The 15041-nt window shown below is 40.3% G+C and overlaps 1 protein-coding gene across 1 annotated transcript in view; it reads right to left on the bottom strand.

Moving 5' to 3' along the window:
• Positions 1 to 15041, bottom strand: part of LOC134732847 (uncharacterized) — a 73935-nt gene that overhangs the window by 2116 nt on the left and 56778 nt on the right. The gene's annotated exons all lie outside the window — the stretch shown is intronic.

The raw sequence follows: 15041 nt of genomic DNA, 5'->3' as shown, positions 1-15041 counted from the left end.
AAATGTTTTTGTGCATAGAAGCCTTTCCTAGTCTCTATTCAGTATCAAGACCTTATAAGAACACTGAGGAAGAACAAAAAGAGAGTCTTCTCTGTTGAAATCCCTGTGCTGGCAGTGTGTGTGACCTGGCCTACACAAGTGTTGGCCAAGATACTGAAATCTGGAATAAATTATAAGGGTCAAGGTTAAGGCAGCATAGAACAAAGGAGTGCCAAAGGAAAATCCAATAGTAGGTGGAGCTAAAGTTAAACATCCAGGGAACCAAGTTCAAAGGACTGCAAACACGATCAGAATTAAGGTAGCCAAGTCTAAAGTTTTGAGACACAGAGGTAAATCAGAGTAATCATACAGATACCAAGAAGAAAGGAGAAGGATGATTAGGCAGGAGAATCCATTTATCAGAAGCTTTACTCACAGTCAGTCTGATGGTTGAGCACTTGCATGTGCCCGACTGGATTGAAGGGCAAGGAACAGAGTGGAAGCACAGAGTATTGTTCCTGAGAGGGCCACGCCAACTAGGCTATCTTTCATCCTAAATCATATGGGCCTTAGGTATGGTGGGGTCTCAGCAACATGAATCCAGAAAGAGGGAAACAGAAGCCAAACCTAGACAGAATACAGAGTGATGTGTTTCAGAGGTTAGCTCAGAGGGGCCATCAGAAGGACCAATGGGCAACATCCAAAACACCAAGAGGGCTCTGGAGTTTTTATCAGGGGTGTCCATTCCAATAGCATGAGACCAAGTCAAGCAAAACGTCAATTCCCAACCCACAGCAGACCAGAGATCTGAACTGCATTCCACTAATCAAAGACATGGAGTGCTCAATACGAAGACCAATGGAGGCCTTCTTGAAGAATAGACTGGCTTGTGGAGAGCAGGGAATGCCTCTGTGACTCATTGCCTCAATGGGAGGGTGGGTTGACATTGCTAACGGGACAAAGCATAGACTCTTAGCATTTGATGGTTTAACTCTCAACTTTTAGTATTTCTGAGACACATGCACCTCAAAGTTAAAAGTTAAACAGGGTAATATATGTAAAGTGCCTAGTCCCTGAATGAGATAACTTTCCCTGCTAACACCTGGGAGCTTACTCAGTGGTAAAAGCCTCTGGTTTGTCCCAATTGGTATCATCACTTTGGGCAACTACAATGTTAAGCAAGTATCCTGATAGTTTTTGAAAAACACACTGGAGATAGGGTTTTTCCTGCGAAATGAGCCCTGAAGTCAAATGTCAAGCCCTGCGAATGGTTTGTAATTTTTCAGAAATCTTCCAGACAGGTCAAATAGTGACAATTCACTAAGGATAGAGCTTTTAGCCCCAGCACTCCAAACCTGGTCTATTCCCTCCAGTGGCTGCTAGGCTACTGGTTTTTACAAATACTGAGACTACGAAGCTTCTGGTTTTCAAGGTTACCATGGAGCTGGAAAGAGGGGGATGGGAATAGGACAAATGCCACAAAACTCGCTCTTCTAAGATTTAGGAGCCCCCTTTTTTTTCAATGAACACCCCTCAAACTGTTGCAAACATTTGGTTAATTTCTAGAGTTCTGAAAAAGTTTATTTTGGCAATATTTGCCAGGGAAGTCATTGCTTTTATGGAAAAGTGAATATTCAGATGTCTTTATTCCACTATTCTAAAAGTCAGCGCAGCCACTCTGGAAAACAGTTTGGCATTTCTTCAAAATGTTAAACATAGGATTATCACATGACTGATAAATTACACTCCAATGTATATAACCAACAGAAAATAAAACATAGTCTATACAAAAACATGTACATAGGCCAGGTGTGGTGGTTCACACCTGTAATCCCAGCACTTTGGGAGGCCAAGGCTGATGGCTCACTTGAGCTCAGGAGTTCAAGACCAGCCTAGGCAACATGGTAAAATCCTGTCTCTACAAAAAAAAAACATAAAAAGTAGCCAGACCTTGTGGCGTAGGCCTGTAGTCCCAGCTACTTGGGAGGCTGAGATGGGAGGATGGCTCGAGTCCAGAAGGTGGAGGTTGTAGTGAGCCAAGATCACACTACTGCACTCCAGCCTGGGTGACAGAGTGAGACTCAGTCTCAAAAAAAAAGAGTACATAAATGTTCATAGCAACAGTATTAATAAAAGCCAAAAATAGAAAGAATCAAAATGTTCCTTAATTAATGAACCAGTTTAAAAAACTGTGATATATCTGTAAGAGTTAAAGAAAGAGGAAACAAACACAAACAAAGTGGCTCAACGGTCAAAGACAGGTTTATTTGGGATAATAAACCTGAGAGGGTCTTCTGGCTGATTTCAGTCAGGAGTACTCCCTCTTACAGACTAAGAGTATTTATTGTTTTTAGGTTGAGAGAGCTTATCACAGGGTTGGAATGTTTCTGTGTAGGGGAGAAGTCTATTGCAGGGTTGGAATGTCTCTGGTTGGAGGGGAGGTAATCTTGGGGCTGACATCCCTCCATGCTGACCTTACCTGTTAGGCTGATGCCCTTTGGATTTAGGCGGTTTTTGATCAAGGGGAACTTTAGAATGGCGGTGCCTGTCCAAGATGGCAATGCTCCTGCTCTGTCAACATCCATACCAATGAAATATTATTCACCAATAAAAAGAAAGGAAGTATCGATACATGCTTCAACATGGATGATCCTTGAAAACATTATGCTAAATAAGTGAAAGAAGCCCGTGAGGACTAAGCTCTAATTTTTTATCTTGCCCAAATTCTTATCTAATGGTCTAGGGAGTCATGCCCTACAAACCATAAATTCCCATCAGATGGGTTTTATTTAACCCTATATATTGTGACTTACTTTTCAATCTGACTCTGGCATAACATTATGAGACAAGGAAAAAAATATTTAACCCCAAAATATATTTCCTTGACATACCTTGAATTGCCCTGCAAAGTCTTTTGTGGGAAAAACCCACATTCTACAGAGAATGTGTTTTCCTCCCTTTCTTTCCAGATCCAGGAGATAATCAACTAAGTACCAGGCACCCTTTTAGGTCTGATAAAAAACATTTCATAACCTGCTCTCTCTCTCTGAAGTCGGCTATCTGAGAGATTCCCCTGTACAATAAAACTTGGTCTCCACATCCTTTATCTTAAGCTGAACATTTCCTTTCCATTGATCCCAGGTCTTCAGATAAACTCAGCTAATTGTCAACCAGAAAATGTTTAAATTTACCTATAGTCTGGAAGCCCCCACTTTTGTTGTCCCACCTTTCTGAACCAAACCAGTGTATTTCTTAAATGTATTTGATTGATGTCTCATGCCTCCCTAAAATATATAAAACCAAGCTGTACCTCTACCACTTTGGGTGTTCTCAGGACCTCCTGAGGGTTATGTTATGGGCCATGGTCACTCATATTTAGCTCAGAATAAATCTCTTAAAATAGTTTACAGAGTTTGACTCTTTTTGTCAATACCAGTCACAACTGCATTTTTGTATGATTCCATTCCTATGAAAGGTTCACAATAGGTAAATTTATACAGAGAGAAAGTAAATTAATGGTTGCCTAGGGTTGGGGGAGGTGGGGGAATGGGAAGGATGATGGCTAAGGGGTACAGGGTCTTTTGGGGGGTGATGAAAATATTCTGGAACTTATAGTGGTGAACGTTGCAGAAATCTGTGGCTATACTAAAACTCACTGAATTCTACCCTTTAAAAGGATGAATTTTGGGCTAGGTAAATTATATCTCAATAAAACACCCACTTAAAAAAATCTGCCTTTTTCCCTTATGTCTAGGTGTTTTGCAGAATTCAAGTTCCCTTTGTTTTCCACTCAGAGCACTAGCTCTGAGGAAACCCAGGGGAGCCTGGCTTCACCTCCTTCCTCTCAAACCATTGGCTGGTGCCTTTTCCCTGCTCCCTCCTCTCACACAAAGCAAAAAGCCTCCAGCTGCTGGGAGAGGAGAAAGAAACCCTCCCACCCTCCCTCAGGGCCCAGGCAAAGATCCACCATTTCATAGGGCAGCCGGCAAGAATATTAAAGAAATAATGGCCCCAACAAACAAACAACAACAACAAAAAGAAATAATTGGCCCAAAACTTCCCCATTTGATGGAAAAAATTAATGAAAAGCAGCCAGTGTCCTATCCTGACTCTAATCTTTCCCACGATACCAAAAGGAAGCCTGTGAAAAAGTTCACAGGTAAATGTGATCCCCTCTTGCATCTGGAACTCCCTATCATTTCAAATTGTTAGCTCAGTCAGCCTTTAAAATATTAGTAAAATTTTAGCTGTAGTTTTGCCTGTTTTTTTTGAGGGGGGGAGCTTTTTTGGCAGCCAAAAATCCTTTTCCTCTCAAGCTCTGCCAAACGTAGACCAATTTCTGTGTCCCACCTCTCCTCAGAAGGGCTTTTAACTCTTGCTTTATAATGTCAGTTCTTTGATGGGCTCAAGAAAAGTTATGACTTAGAAATTGTTCTGTTTTCTGCTCATAGTTAGGCATGGTTAGCCATGTTCAACTCTACATCCTAAGCAGAAGTTCAGTCAATATATTTTGTTATTTCCAACATTGTATTTTTCATGTGTTGAAATTTTATTTAGGTCTTTTTATATCTTCAATGTCTCTCTTCATCATACATCCTTGAACATATTTGTAGGATTTATAATAGCTACTCTGGTCCTTATCTACCACTTTCACCATTTCTGGATACATCCCTATCAGTTGATTTTTCTCCTATTTATGGATCCTTTTTCTGCCTATTTCTATACCTAATAAATTATCATTCAATGTCAGACATTGTGACTTTTAAAGGTTTTAACATGCACAATTTTGTAGAGGGCTAGATTTTGTTGTTTACCTTTAAAAAGTGTTAATTTTTTTTCAGGGACACAGTTAATTAACTTAAGGGTAACCCTTTTGAGGCTTTCTTTTTTTTTTTTTTTTTTTTTTTTTTTTTTTTTTTTTTGAGACAGAGTCTCACTCTGTCGCCCAGGCTGGAGTAGAGTGGCGCAATCTCAGCTCACTGCAACCTGCCACCCGGGTTCAAGCGATTCTCCTGCCTCAGCCTCCTGAGTAGCTGGGATTACAGGCATGTGCCACCATGCCCAGCTAATTTTTGTATTTTTAGTAGAGACAGGGTTTCACCAGGTTGGCCAAGCTGGTCTCGAACTCCTGACCTCAGGTGATCCATCTGCTTCGGCCTCCCAAAGTGCTGGGATTACAGGCATGAGCCACTGTGCCCAGCCCTGAGGTTGTCTTTTATGCTCTATTATGGATGATTGAGATAAGCCTTAATTGTAAAACTAATTCAGTCTGAATGTTAAGGCATGACACTTCTGAGGAGTCGACCATGTGTATTAGGAGTTCTCTTCACTCAGACTAGTAGAACATAAACTATTCTCAGCCTTTTGTGAACTAAGCCAATTGTTTGTCCTATTGCTTTCTGATTCCTCTTCCCTAGCCTCAGGAAGTTTCCTGTCATACATGCACCTATTCATACTCGTCAAAGACCTGAGGAGAGCCCTGTGCAAATGTCTGGAGCTCTCTTCGTTATAGCTCCCCTTTCTGTAAATTCTGCCCCACAAATTCTAGCTGCCTAGGTTTTCCTGATCTGTCACTTCAATGCAAGAAGACCACAAGGCTCAGCTTCAGTTTTTCCTCCCTGCACTGTGGAAACTACCTCCAGCAAGAAAATTGGTGTCATCAGCTGGGCACGGTGGCTCACGCCTGTAATCCCAGCACTTTGGGAAGCTGAGGTGGGCGGATCACCTGAAGTCAGGAGATCTAGACCAGCCTGGCCAACATGGTGAAACCCCATCTCTACTAAAAATAAAAAAATTAGCTGGGCATGGTGGCACATGCCTGTAATCCCAGCTACTCAGAAGGTTGAAGCAGGAGAATCGCTTGAACCTGGGAGGTGGAGGTTGCAGTGAGCCAAGATCATGCCATCGCACTCTAGCCTGGGAGACAAGAGCAAGACTTCATCTCAAAAACAAAAAAGAAAACTGGTGTCATCACAATCCTTGTCTCATTTGTTTCCCTTCTGTTAGGGATCACAGTCCTATGCTGTTTGTTGTACAGTCTGAATATAGTTGCTTCATCTATTTACTTATGATAGGAAAGTAATTCCCATAGCAGTAAATTATTGTGGGAGAAAGCAAAAGTCTTAATATTTTTATTAATATTATTTTTAATTGACAAATTATAATTGTATACATTTATGGGGTATAATGTGATGTCTCGATATATGTATACAATGTGAAATGATTCTCAGTACATTTTGAATAGCAAGTCAGCCTTCACATTTAGTGGTCTGCATTTATCTGGAGAAAAATCGAAGACAAAGGTAATGACGTTAAGCTACTTTTTTTGACCTCAATCTTTACAGCCAAGTCTATGCGCAATACAAACATCCAGAAGCTCTACTCAAGGTTGATGTCCTTAGTTTCTTCCTCCAACCCTCAAAAACAGCTCCTTAGCTCAGATAATTGCTTCCAGCTCTACCCCTTCTGCCTAGTATTCCAAACTCTCATAATTCTAATTTAATGTCTCCAGTTCTTATCCTGTGCCACATTCCTAGTTTCCACTTCTCAGATCAGCTCTTTCAAGCTGATATAGCATTTGACCTATCCTATTAGCCTCAGTTCTTTTCTTACCTCTTGTATGAGATAGCATGCATTACATTGCAAGTCACATAGAATCCAACTCAAATTAGCTTTCATACACTTAGGGTTTATTGCTCATGTACTAGAAATCTGGTGGTAGGTCAGGATTCTGAGTTACTTGATTCAGTGGCTAAAAGGAAATGCCGTTTCTCAGTCTTTCTTGGCTTTTCCTTGCATAATATCAGCTTTATCCTAAGGCCAACTTCACTAATGGTAGCAATATGACTACTGTGACTACTACCGTTACTATTGCTAATATGGCTACAGCACTTCCAGGCTGCTTATCTAAACAAAATGACCCAGAAGATGAGAAAGATAAAGAGATTCTTTTTTATAAGAAATGGGGTTTCACTCTGTCACCTAAGATGGAGTTCGGTGCACAATCATAGCTCATTGCAGCCTCAAACTCCTGGGCTCAAGGGATCCTCCCACCTTAGCCTCTCCAGTAGCTAGGACTACAGGCACATGCCACCACACCCAGCTAATTTTTTTTTTTTTTTACTTTTCAGTAGAGATAAGGTCTTGCTATGTTGCCCAGGCCAGTCTAGAACCCCTAGGCTAAGCAATCCACCTGCCTCAGCCTCCCGAAGTGCTAGGATTACAGGCATCATCCATCACACCTGGCCAAGAGACTATTTCTTAGATATTGCCAGAAAACATCTTTTGCAGTGTTTTTGTCCCATTCCTTAGTCTATATATCACCTCTAAACCTACACCTTGGCAAGGTGATGAGATTGCATTGCTGCATATGCAGATCCGATCCTAGTGTCAGGGGTGAAGTCAAGTATCCACAAACACATGGGCTGAGTCAAAAAGGAATAGACACTCAAGTGAAAATCAGGTAGTGACCAAGAGAAGAAGGAATGGATGTTGAGGAAGCAACATTTGGAAAAATGTTTGGAAAAATTTATTTGGATAGTATTTGGGAAAATAGCTTGTTCTAAGGTCTGAGGAGGGGAAAATACAAAAGAAGCCTGGAACTCTTGTAATACCAGATGACATGCCAGGAATATGTCAAAAGACACAAAAGCCCACCTGAAAGAACTACAAATGGCCAAAACTGGAACAATTTGAGCAATAAATAAAATAGTAGTGGATTGTAACCCAAAGTATAAAATAAATACGTATGGATCACTACTGATATAAATATATAACTAAATAAATAAATGGGAGTAAAGGGATACATTTTCTTCACAGAATAATTCCAAACAATATATGTAGATAGTTCTTCTTTAAGAAGTGGAGCTTAATTTAAGTCCTCTGGAGTCTAGGCTAAACTTAGTGTATAGCTTCCAAAGAATAAAGAAAGAAAAGGGGGGAAGATCATGGAGATCGTTCCAAGATGGCCAAATAGGAACAGCTCCAGTCTATAGCTCCCAGCATCAGCGACGCAGAAGACAGGTGATTTGTGCACTTCCAACTGAGGTACCAGGTTCATCTCACTGGGACTGGTTGGACAGTGGGTGCAGCCCACAGAGTGTGAGCCAAAGCAGGGTGGGGCATTGCCTCAACCGAGAAGCACAAGGGGTTGGGGAATTCCCTTTCCTAGTCAAGGGAAGCTGTGACAGATGGTACCTGGAAAATCGGGACACTCCCACCCTAATACTGTGCTTTTCCAATGGCCTTAGCAAATGGCACACCAGGAGATTATATCCCACACCTCGCTCAGCAGCTCCCATGCCCACAGAGCTTACTCACTGCTAGCACAGCAGTCCTAGATTGAACTGCGAGGTGGCAGCAAGGCTGGGGGAGGGGCATCCACCATTGCTGAGGCTTGAGTAGGTAAACAAAGCACCTGGGAAGCTTGAACTGGGTGGAGCCCACCACAGCTCAAGGAGGCCTGCCTGCCTTTGTAGACTCCACCTCTAGGGGGAAGGGCATAGCTGAACAAAAGGCAGCACAAACTTCTGCAGACTTAAACATCCTTATCTGACAGGTGTGAAGAGAGCAGTGGTTCTCACAGCATGGAGTTTGAGATCTGACAACAGACAGACTGCCTCTCAAGTGGGTCCCTGACCCCTGAGTAGCCTAAGTGAGAGACACCTCCCAGTAGGGGCTGACTGATACCTCATACAGCAGGGTGTCCCTCTGAGACGAAGCTTCCAGAGGAAGGATCAGGCAGCAACATTTGCCATTCTGCAATATTTGCTGTTCTGCAGCCTCCACTGGTGACACCCTGGCAAACAGGGTCTGGAGTGGACCTCCAGCAAACTCCAACAGACCTGCAGCTGAGGGTCCTGACTGTTAGAAGGAAAACTAACAAACAGAAAGGAATACTATCAACATCAACAAAAAGGACATCCACACCAAAACCCCATCTATAGGTCACCATCATCAAAGACCAAAGGTAGATAAAACCACAAAGATGGGGAGAACCCAGAGGAGAAAAGCTGAAAATTCTAAAAATCAGAGTGCCTGTTCTCCTCCAAAGGATTGTGCTCCTCGCCAGCAACAGAACAATGTTGGATGGAGAATGACATTGATGAGTTGACAGAAGTAGGCTTCAGAAGATCGGTAATAACAAACTTCTCCGAGCTAAAGGAGGATGTTCAAACCCATCACAAAGAAGCTAAAAACCTTGAAAAAAGATTAGATGAATGGCTAACTAGAATAAACAGCATAGAGAAGCCCTTAAATGACCTGACGGAACTGAAAACCATGGCACAAGAACTACATGACGCATGCACAAGCTTCAGTAACCGATTCGATCAAGTGGAAGAAGGGTATCAGTGATTGAAGATCAAATGAATGAAATGAAGTGAGAAGAGAAGTTTAGAGAAAAAAAGAGTAAGAAGAAATAAGCAAAGCCTCCAAGAAATATGGGACTATTTGAAAAGACCAAATCTACATTTCATTGGTATACCTGAAAGTGACAGGGAGAATGGAACCAAGTTGGAAAACACTCTGCAGGATATTGTCCAGGAGAACTTCCCCAACCTAGCAAGGCAGGCAACATTCAAATTCAGGAAATACAGAGAACGTCACAAAGTACTCCTTGAGAAGAGCAACCCCAAGACATATAATTGTCAGATTCACCAAGGTTGAAATGAAGGAAAAAATATTAAGGGCAGCCAGAGAGAAAGGTCAGGTTACCCACAAAGGGAAGCCCATCAGACTAAGAGTGGATCTCTCAGCAGAAACTCTACAAACCAGAAGAGAGTGGGCCAATATCCAACGTTCTTAAAGAAAAGAATTTTCAACCCAGAGTTTCATATCCAGCCAAACTAAGCTTCATAAGTGAAGGAGAAATAAAATCCTTTACAGACAAGGAAATGCTGAGCAATTTTGTCACCACCAGGCCTGCCTTACAAGAGCTCCTGAAGGATGCACTAAACATGGAAAGGAACAACCGGTACCAGCCACTGCAAAAACATGCCAAATTGTAAAGACCATCAATGCTAGGAAGAAACTGCATCAACTAATGAGCAAAATAACCAGGTAACATCATAATGACAGGATCAAATTCACACATAACAACATTAACCTTAAATGTAAACGGGCTAAATGCCCCAATTAAAGGACACAGACTGGCAAATTGGATGAAGAGTAAAGACCCATCAGTGTGCCGTATTCAGGAGACCAATCTCACTTGCAGAGACACATAGGCTCAAAATAAAGGTATGGAGGAAGATCTACCAAGCAAACGGAAAACAAAGAAAAAGCAGGAGTTGCAATCCTAGTCTCTGATAAAACAGACTTTAAACCAACAAAGATCAAAAGAGACAAAGAAGGCCATTACATAATGGTAAAGCGATCAATTCAACAAGAAGAGCTAACTATCCAAAATATATATGCACCCAATACAGGAGCACCCAGATTCACCAAGCAAGTCCTTAAAGGCCTACAAAGAGACTTAGACTCCCACACAAAAATAATGGGAGACTTTAACACCTGACTGTCAACATTAGACAGATCAATGAGACAGAAAGTTAACAAGGATATCCAGGACTTGAACTCAGCTCTGCACCAAGCAGACCTAAGAGACATCTACAGAACTCTCCACCCCAAATCAACAGAATATACATTCTTCTCAGTACCACATCACACTTAGTCCAAAATTGACCACATAGTTGGAAGGAAAGCGCTCCTCAGCAAATGTAAAAGAACAGAAATTGTAACAAACTGTCTCTCAAACCACAGTGCAATCAAATTAGAACTCAGGATTAAGAAACTCACTCAAAACCACTCAACTACATGGAAACTGAACAACCTGCTCCTGAACGACTACCTGGTACATAACAAAATGAAGGCAGAAATAAAGATGTTCTTTGAAACCAATGAGAACAAAAACACAACATACCAGAATCTTTAGGACATATTTAAAGCAGTGTGTAGAGGGAAATTTATAGCACTAAATGCCCACAAGAGAAAGCAGGAAGGATCTAAAATCGACACCCTAACATCACAATTAACTAGAGAAGCAAGAGCAAACACATTCAAAAGCTAGCAGAAGGCAAGAAATAACTAAGATCAGAGCAGAACTGAAGGAGATAGAGACATGAAAAACCCTTCCAAAAATCAATGAATCCAGGAGCTGCTTTTTTGGAAAGATCAACATAATAAATAGACTGTTGGCCAGACTAATAAAGAAGAAAAGAGAGAAGAATCAAATAGACACAATAAAAAATGATAAAGGGGATATCACCACCGATCCCACAGAAATACAAACTACCATCAGAGAATACTATAATCACCTCTATGCAAATAAACTAGAAAATCTAGAAGAAATGGATAAATTCCTGGACACATAAACCCTCCCAAGACTAAACCAGGAAGGAGTTTAATCCCTGAATAGACCAACAACAGGCTCTGAAATTGAGGCAATAATTAATAGCCTAACAACGAAAAAAAGTCTGGGACCAGATGGATTCACAGCCAAATTCTACCAGAGGTACAAAGAGGAGATGGTACCATTCCTTCTGAAACTATTCCAATCAATGGAAAAAGACGGAATCCTCCCTAACTCATTTTATGAGGCCAGCATCATCTGCAGAGACACAACAAAAAAAGAGAATTTTAGACAAATATCCCTGATGAACATCGATGCAAAAATTCTCAATAAAATACTGGCAAACCGAATCCAGCAGCACATCAAAAAGCTTATCCACCATGATCAACTTGGCTTTATCCCTGGGATCCAAGGCTGGTTCAACATACACAAATCAATAAACGTAATCCAGCATATAAACAGAACCAAAGACAAAAACCACATGATTATCTCAATAGATGCAGAAAAGGCCTTCAACAAAATTCAACAGCCCTTCATGCTAAAAACTCTCAATAAATTAGGTATTGATGGGATGCATATCAAAATAATAAGAGCTATTTATGGCAAACCCACAGCCAATATCATACTGAATGGGCAAAAACTGGAAGCATTCCCTTTGAAAACTGGCATAAGACAGGGATGCCTTCTCTCACCACTCCTATTAAACACAGTGTTGGAAGTTCTGGCCTGGACAATCAGGCAGGAGAAAGAAATAAAGGGTATTCAGTTAGGAAAAGAGGAAGTCCAATTGTTTCTGTTTGCAGATGACATGACTGTATATTTAGAAAACCCCATTGTCTCAGCCCAAAATCTCCTTAAGCTGATAAGCAACTTCAGCAAAGTCTCAGGATACAAAATTAATGTGCAAAAATCACAAGCATTCTTACACACCAATAACAGATGAACACAGAGCCAAATCATGAGCGAACTCCCATTCACAATTGCTTCAAAGAGAATAAAATACCTAGGAATCCAACTTACAAGTGATGTGAAGGATCTCTTCAAGAAGAACTACAAACCACTGCTCAACGAAATAAAGAGGACACAAACAAATGAAAGAACATTCTATGCTCATGGATAGGAAGAATCAATATCATGAAAATGGCCATACTGCCCAAGGTGATTGATAGATTTAATGCCATCCCCATCAAGCTACCAATGACTTTCTTCACAGAATTGGAAAAAACTAAAGTTCATATGGAACCAAAAAAGAGCCCACATGGCCAAGACAATCCTAAGCAAAAAGAACAAAGCTGGAGGCATCACGCTACCTGACTTCAAACTATACTACAAGGTTACAGTAACTAAAACAGCATGGTAGTGGTACCAAAACAGACATATAGACAAATGGAACAGAACAGAGCCCTCAGAAATAATATCACACATCTACAGCCATCTAATCTTTGACAAACCTAACAAAAACAAGAATGGGGAAAGGATTCCCTATTTAATAAATGGTGCTGGGAAAACTGACTAGCCCTATGTAGAAAGCTGAAACTGGATCCCTTCCTTACACCTTCTACAAAAATTAATTCAAGATGGATTAAAGACTTAAATGTTAGACCTAAAACCATAAAAACCCTAGAAGAAAACCTAGGCAATACCATTCAGACATAGGCATGGGCAAGGACTTCATGACTAAAACACCAAAAGCAATGGCAACAAAAGCCCAAATAGACAAATGGGATCTAATTAAACTAAACAGCTTCTGCACAGCAAAAGAAACTACCATCAGAGTGAACAGGCAACCTACAGAATGGGAGAAAATTTTTACAATCTACCCATCTGACAAAGGGCTAATATCCAGAATCTACAATGAACTTAAACAAATTTACAAGAAAAAATCAAACAACCCCATCAAAAAGTGGGCAAAGGATATGAACAGACACTTCTCAAAAGAAGACATTTATGCAGCCAACAGACACATGGAAAAAATGCTCATCATCACTGGCCATCAGAGAAATGCAAATCAAAACCACAATGAGATACCATCTCACACCAGTTAGAATAGCGATCATTAAAAAGTCAGGAAACAACTGGGTATATACCCAAAGGATTATAAATCATGCTACTATAAAGACACACGCACACATATGTTCATCATGGCACTATTCACAACAGCAAAGACTTGGAACCAACCCAAATGTCCATCAATGATAGGCTGGATTAAGAAAATGTGGCACATATACACCATGAAATACTATACAACCATAAAAAAGGATGAGTTCATGTCCTTTGTAGGGACGTGGATGATGCTGGAAACCATCATTCTGAGCATACTATTGCAAGAACAGAAAACCAAACATCGCATGTTCTCACTCATAGGTGAGAATTGAACAATGAGAACACTTGGACACAGGGTGGGGAACATCACACACCAGGGCCTGTCATGCAGTGAGGGGGAGGGGGGAGGGATAGCATTAGGAGGAATACCTAATGTAAATGACAAGTTAATGGGTGCAGTACACCAACATGGCACATGTATACATATGTAACAAACCTGCACATTGTGTACATTTACCCTAGAACTTAAAGTATAATAAAAAAAAAAAAAGAAAAGAGGAAGACAGTAATTTTCTACAGAGAAACCTGGCAGACATTACCTTGGCCAAGAAATTGAAGTTAATATCATCAGTGGTAAGTCATGTTAATATAATGTACCATCTAATATAATGCAATGAGAGAACACCTTACCTTTGTGGTATTCTTTCACAAAACCCATAACTCCAGTCTAATAATTAAAAAATATCAGACAAACCCAAAGTGAATGACTTTAACTACCTGACCTTGATTACCTGAGCAGTAATCTTCAAAGTTATCAAAGTCATGAAAACAAGTAACAGAAAAAGGATACTAGTGAGAAAACTGGTGAAAGGCAAATAGGGTCTCTAATTTAGTTAATAGTTACCTGTCCAGAGTTCATGTCTTAGTTTTGACAAATATATCATATTCATGTAAGATGTTAACAATAGGGGAAACTGGTTGAATAAATGATAAAAATCACTGTTCATCTCCTGTAAAATTTTGATAAATGGCAAAAAGGACTCGTGAGGCTCTTCTTAAGTTGTAGCCAATCTGGTGTGTTTTGTATGTCTTTCTGTATTGTTTTAGCATAAAGAGGGGTACCTTAGGATAGAACATGGGCTTAGGACACCTGTAAGCCTGCCTTGCAAGATGGCTCAGCAAACTGGTCAGTCATGTCCTTGGGAGCCTGACCTTGTAACCATGTGGCTGTGCTTTCTCTTTTCACAATGGTGGCCCAGGTTGAAGGTCCAATTCCTGGCTTGGAAAATGAGTCCTTTATCTTCTGTTTGTCTATGTATTTATATGTATTATGTGCATGATGTTTACACATGAAAGAGCTTTAACTAATTGGTTTAAAAATAATACAAGCTTAAATCAAATATTTTGTCAGAAAAGTAAAAAGTTTGATGCCTTTTACCTCATATGACTTAAGTAATCTTTGGGAAATAAAGACAGTTTTAAAAATTATTGGTATAATAAAAATGTCTTCAAAATGTAAACATTTGGTATAAATTATGCAGGTCAGATATTAGGTTTGCTAAATGCTTTAAAGTCATAAACTGCTTCTTTGGCTTTTAAAATATTGTTCAATTTATTTTGAAGCATTAGATTCTAGATAAGGCCTAGGAACATGTGAAATTAGCCATGC

Source organism: Symphalangus syndactylus, chromosome 17 (genome assembly GCF_028878055.3).
Source record: "Symphalangus syndactylus isolate Jambi chromosome 17, NHGRI_mSymSyn1-v2.1_pri, whole genome shotgun sequence".
NCBI classification, from domain to species: domain Eukaryota; kingdom Metazoa; phylum Chordata; class Mammalia; order Primates; family Hylobatidae; genus Symphalangus; species Symphalangus syndactylus.
The sequence above is the reverse complement of the archived record's forward strand: the minus strand, read 5'-3'. Positions and strand labels throughout refer to the sequence as shown.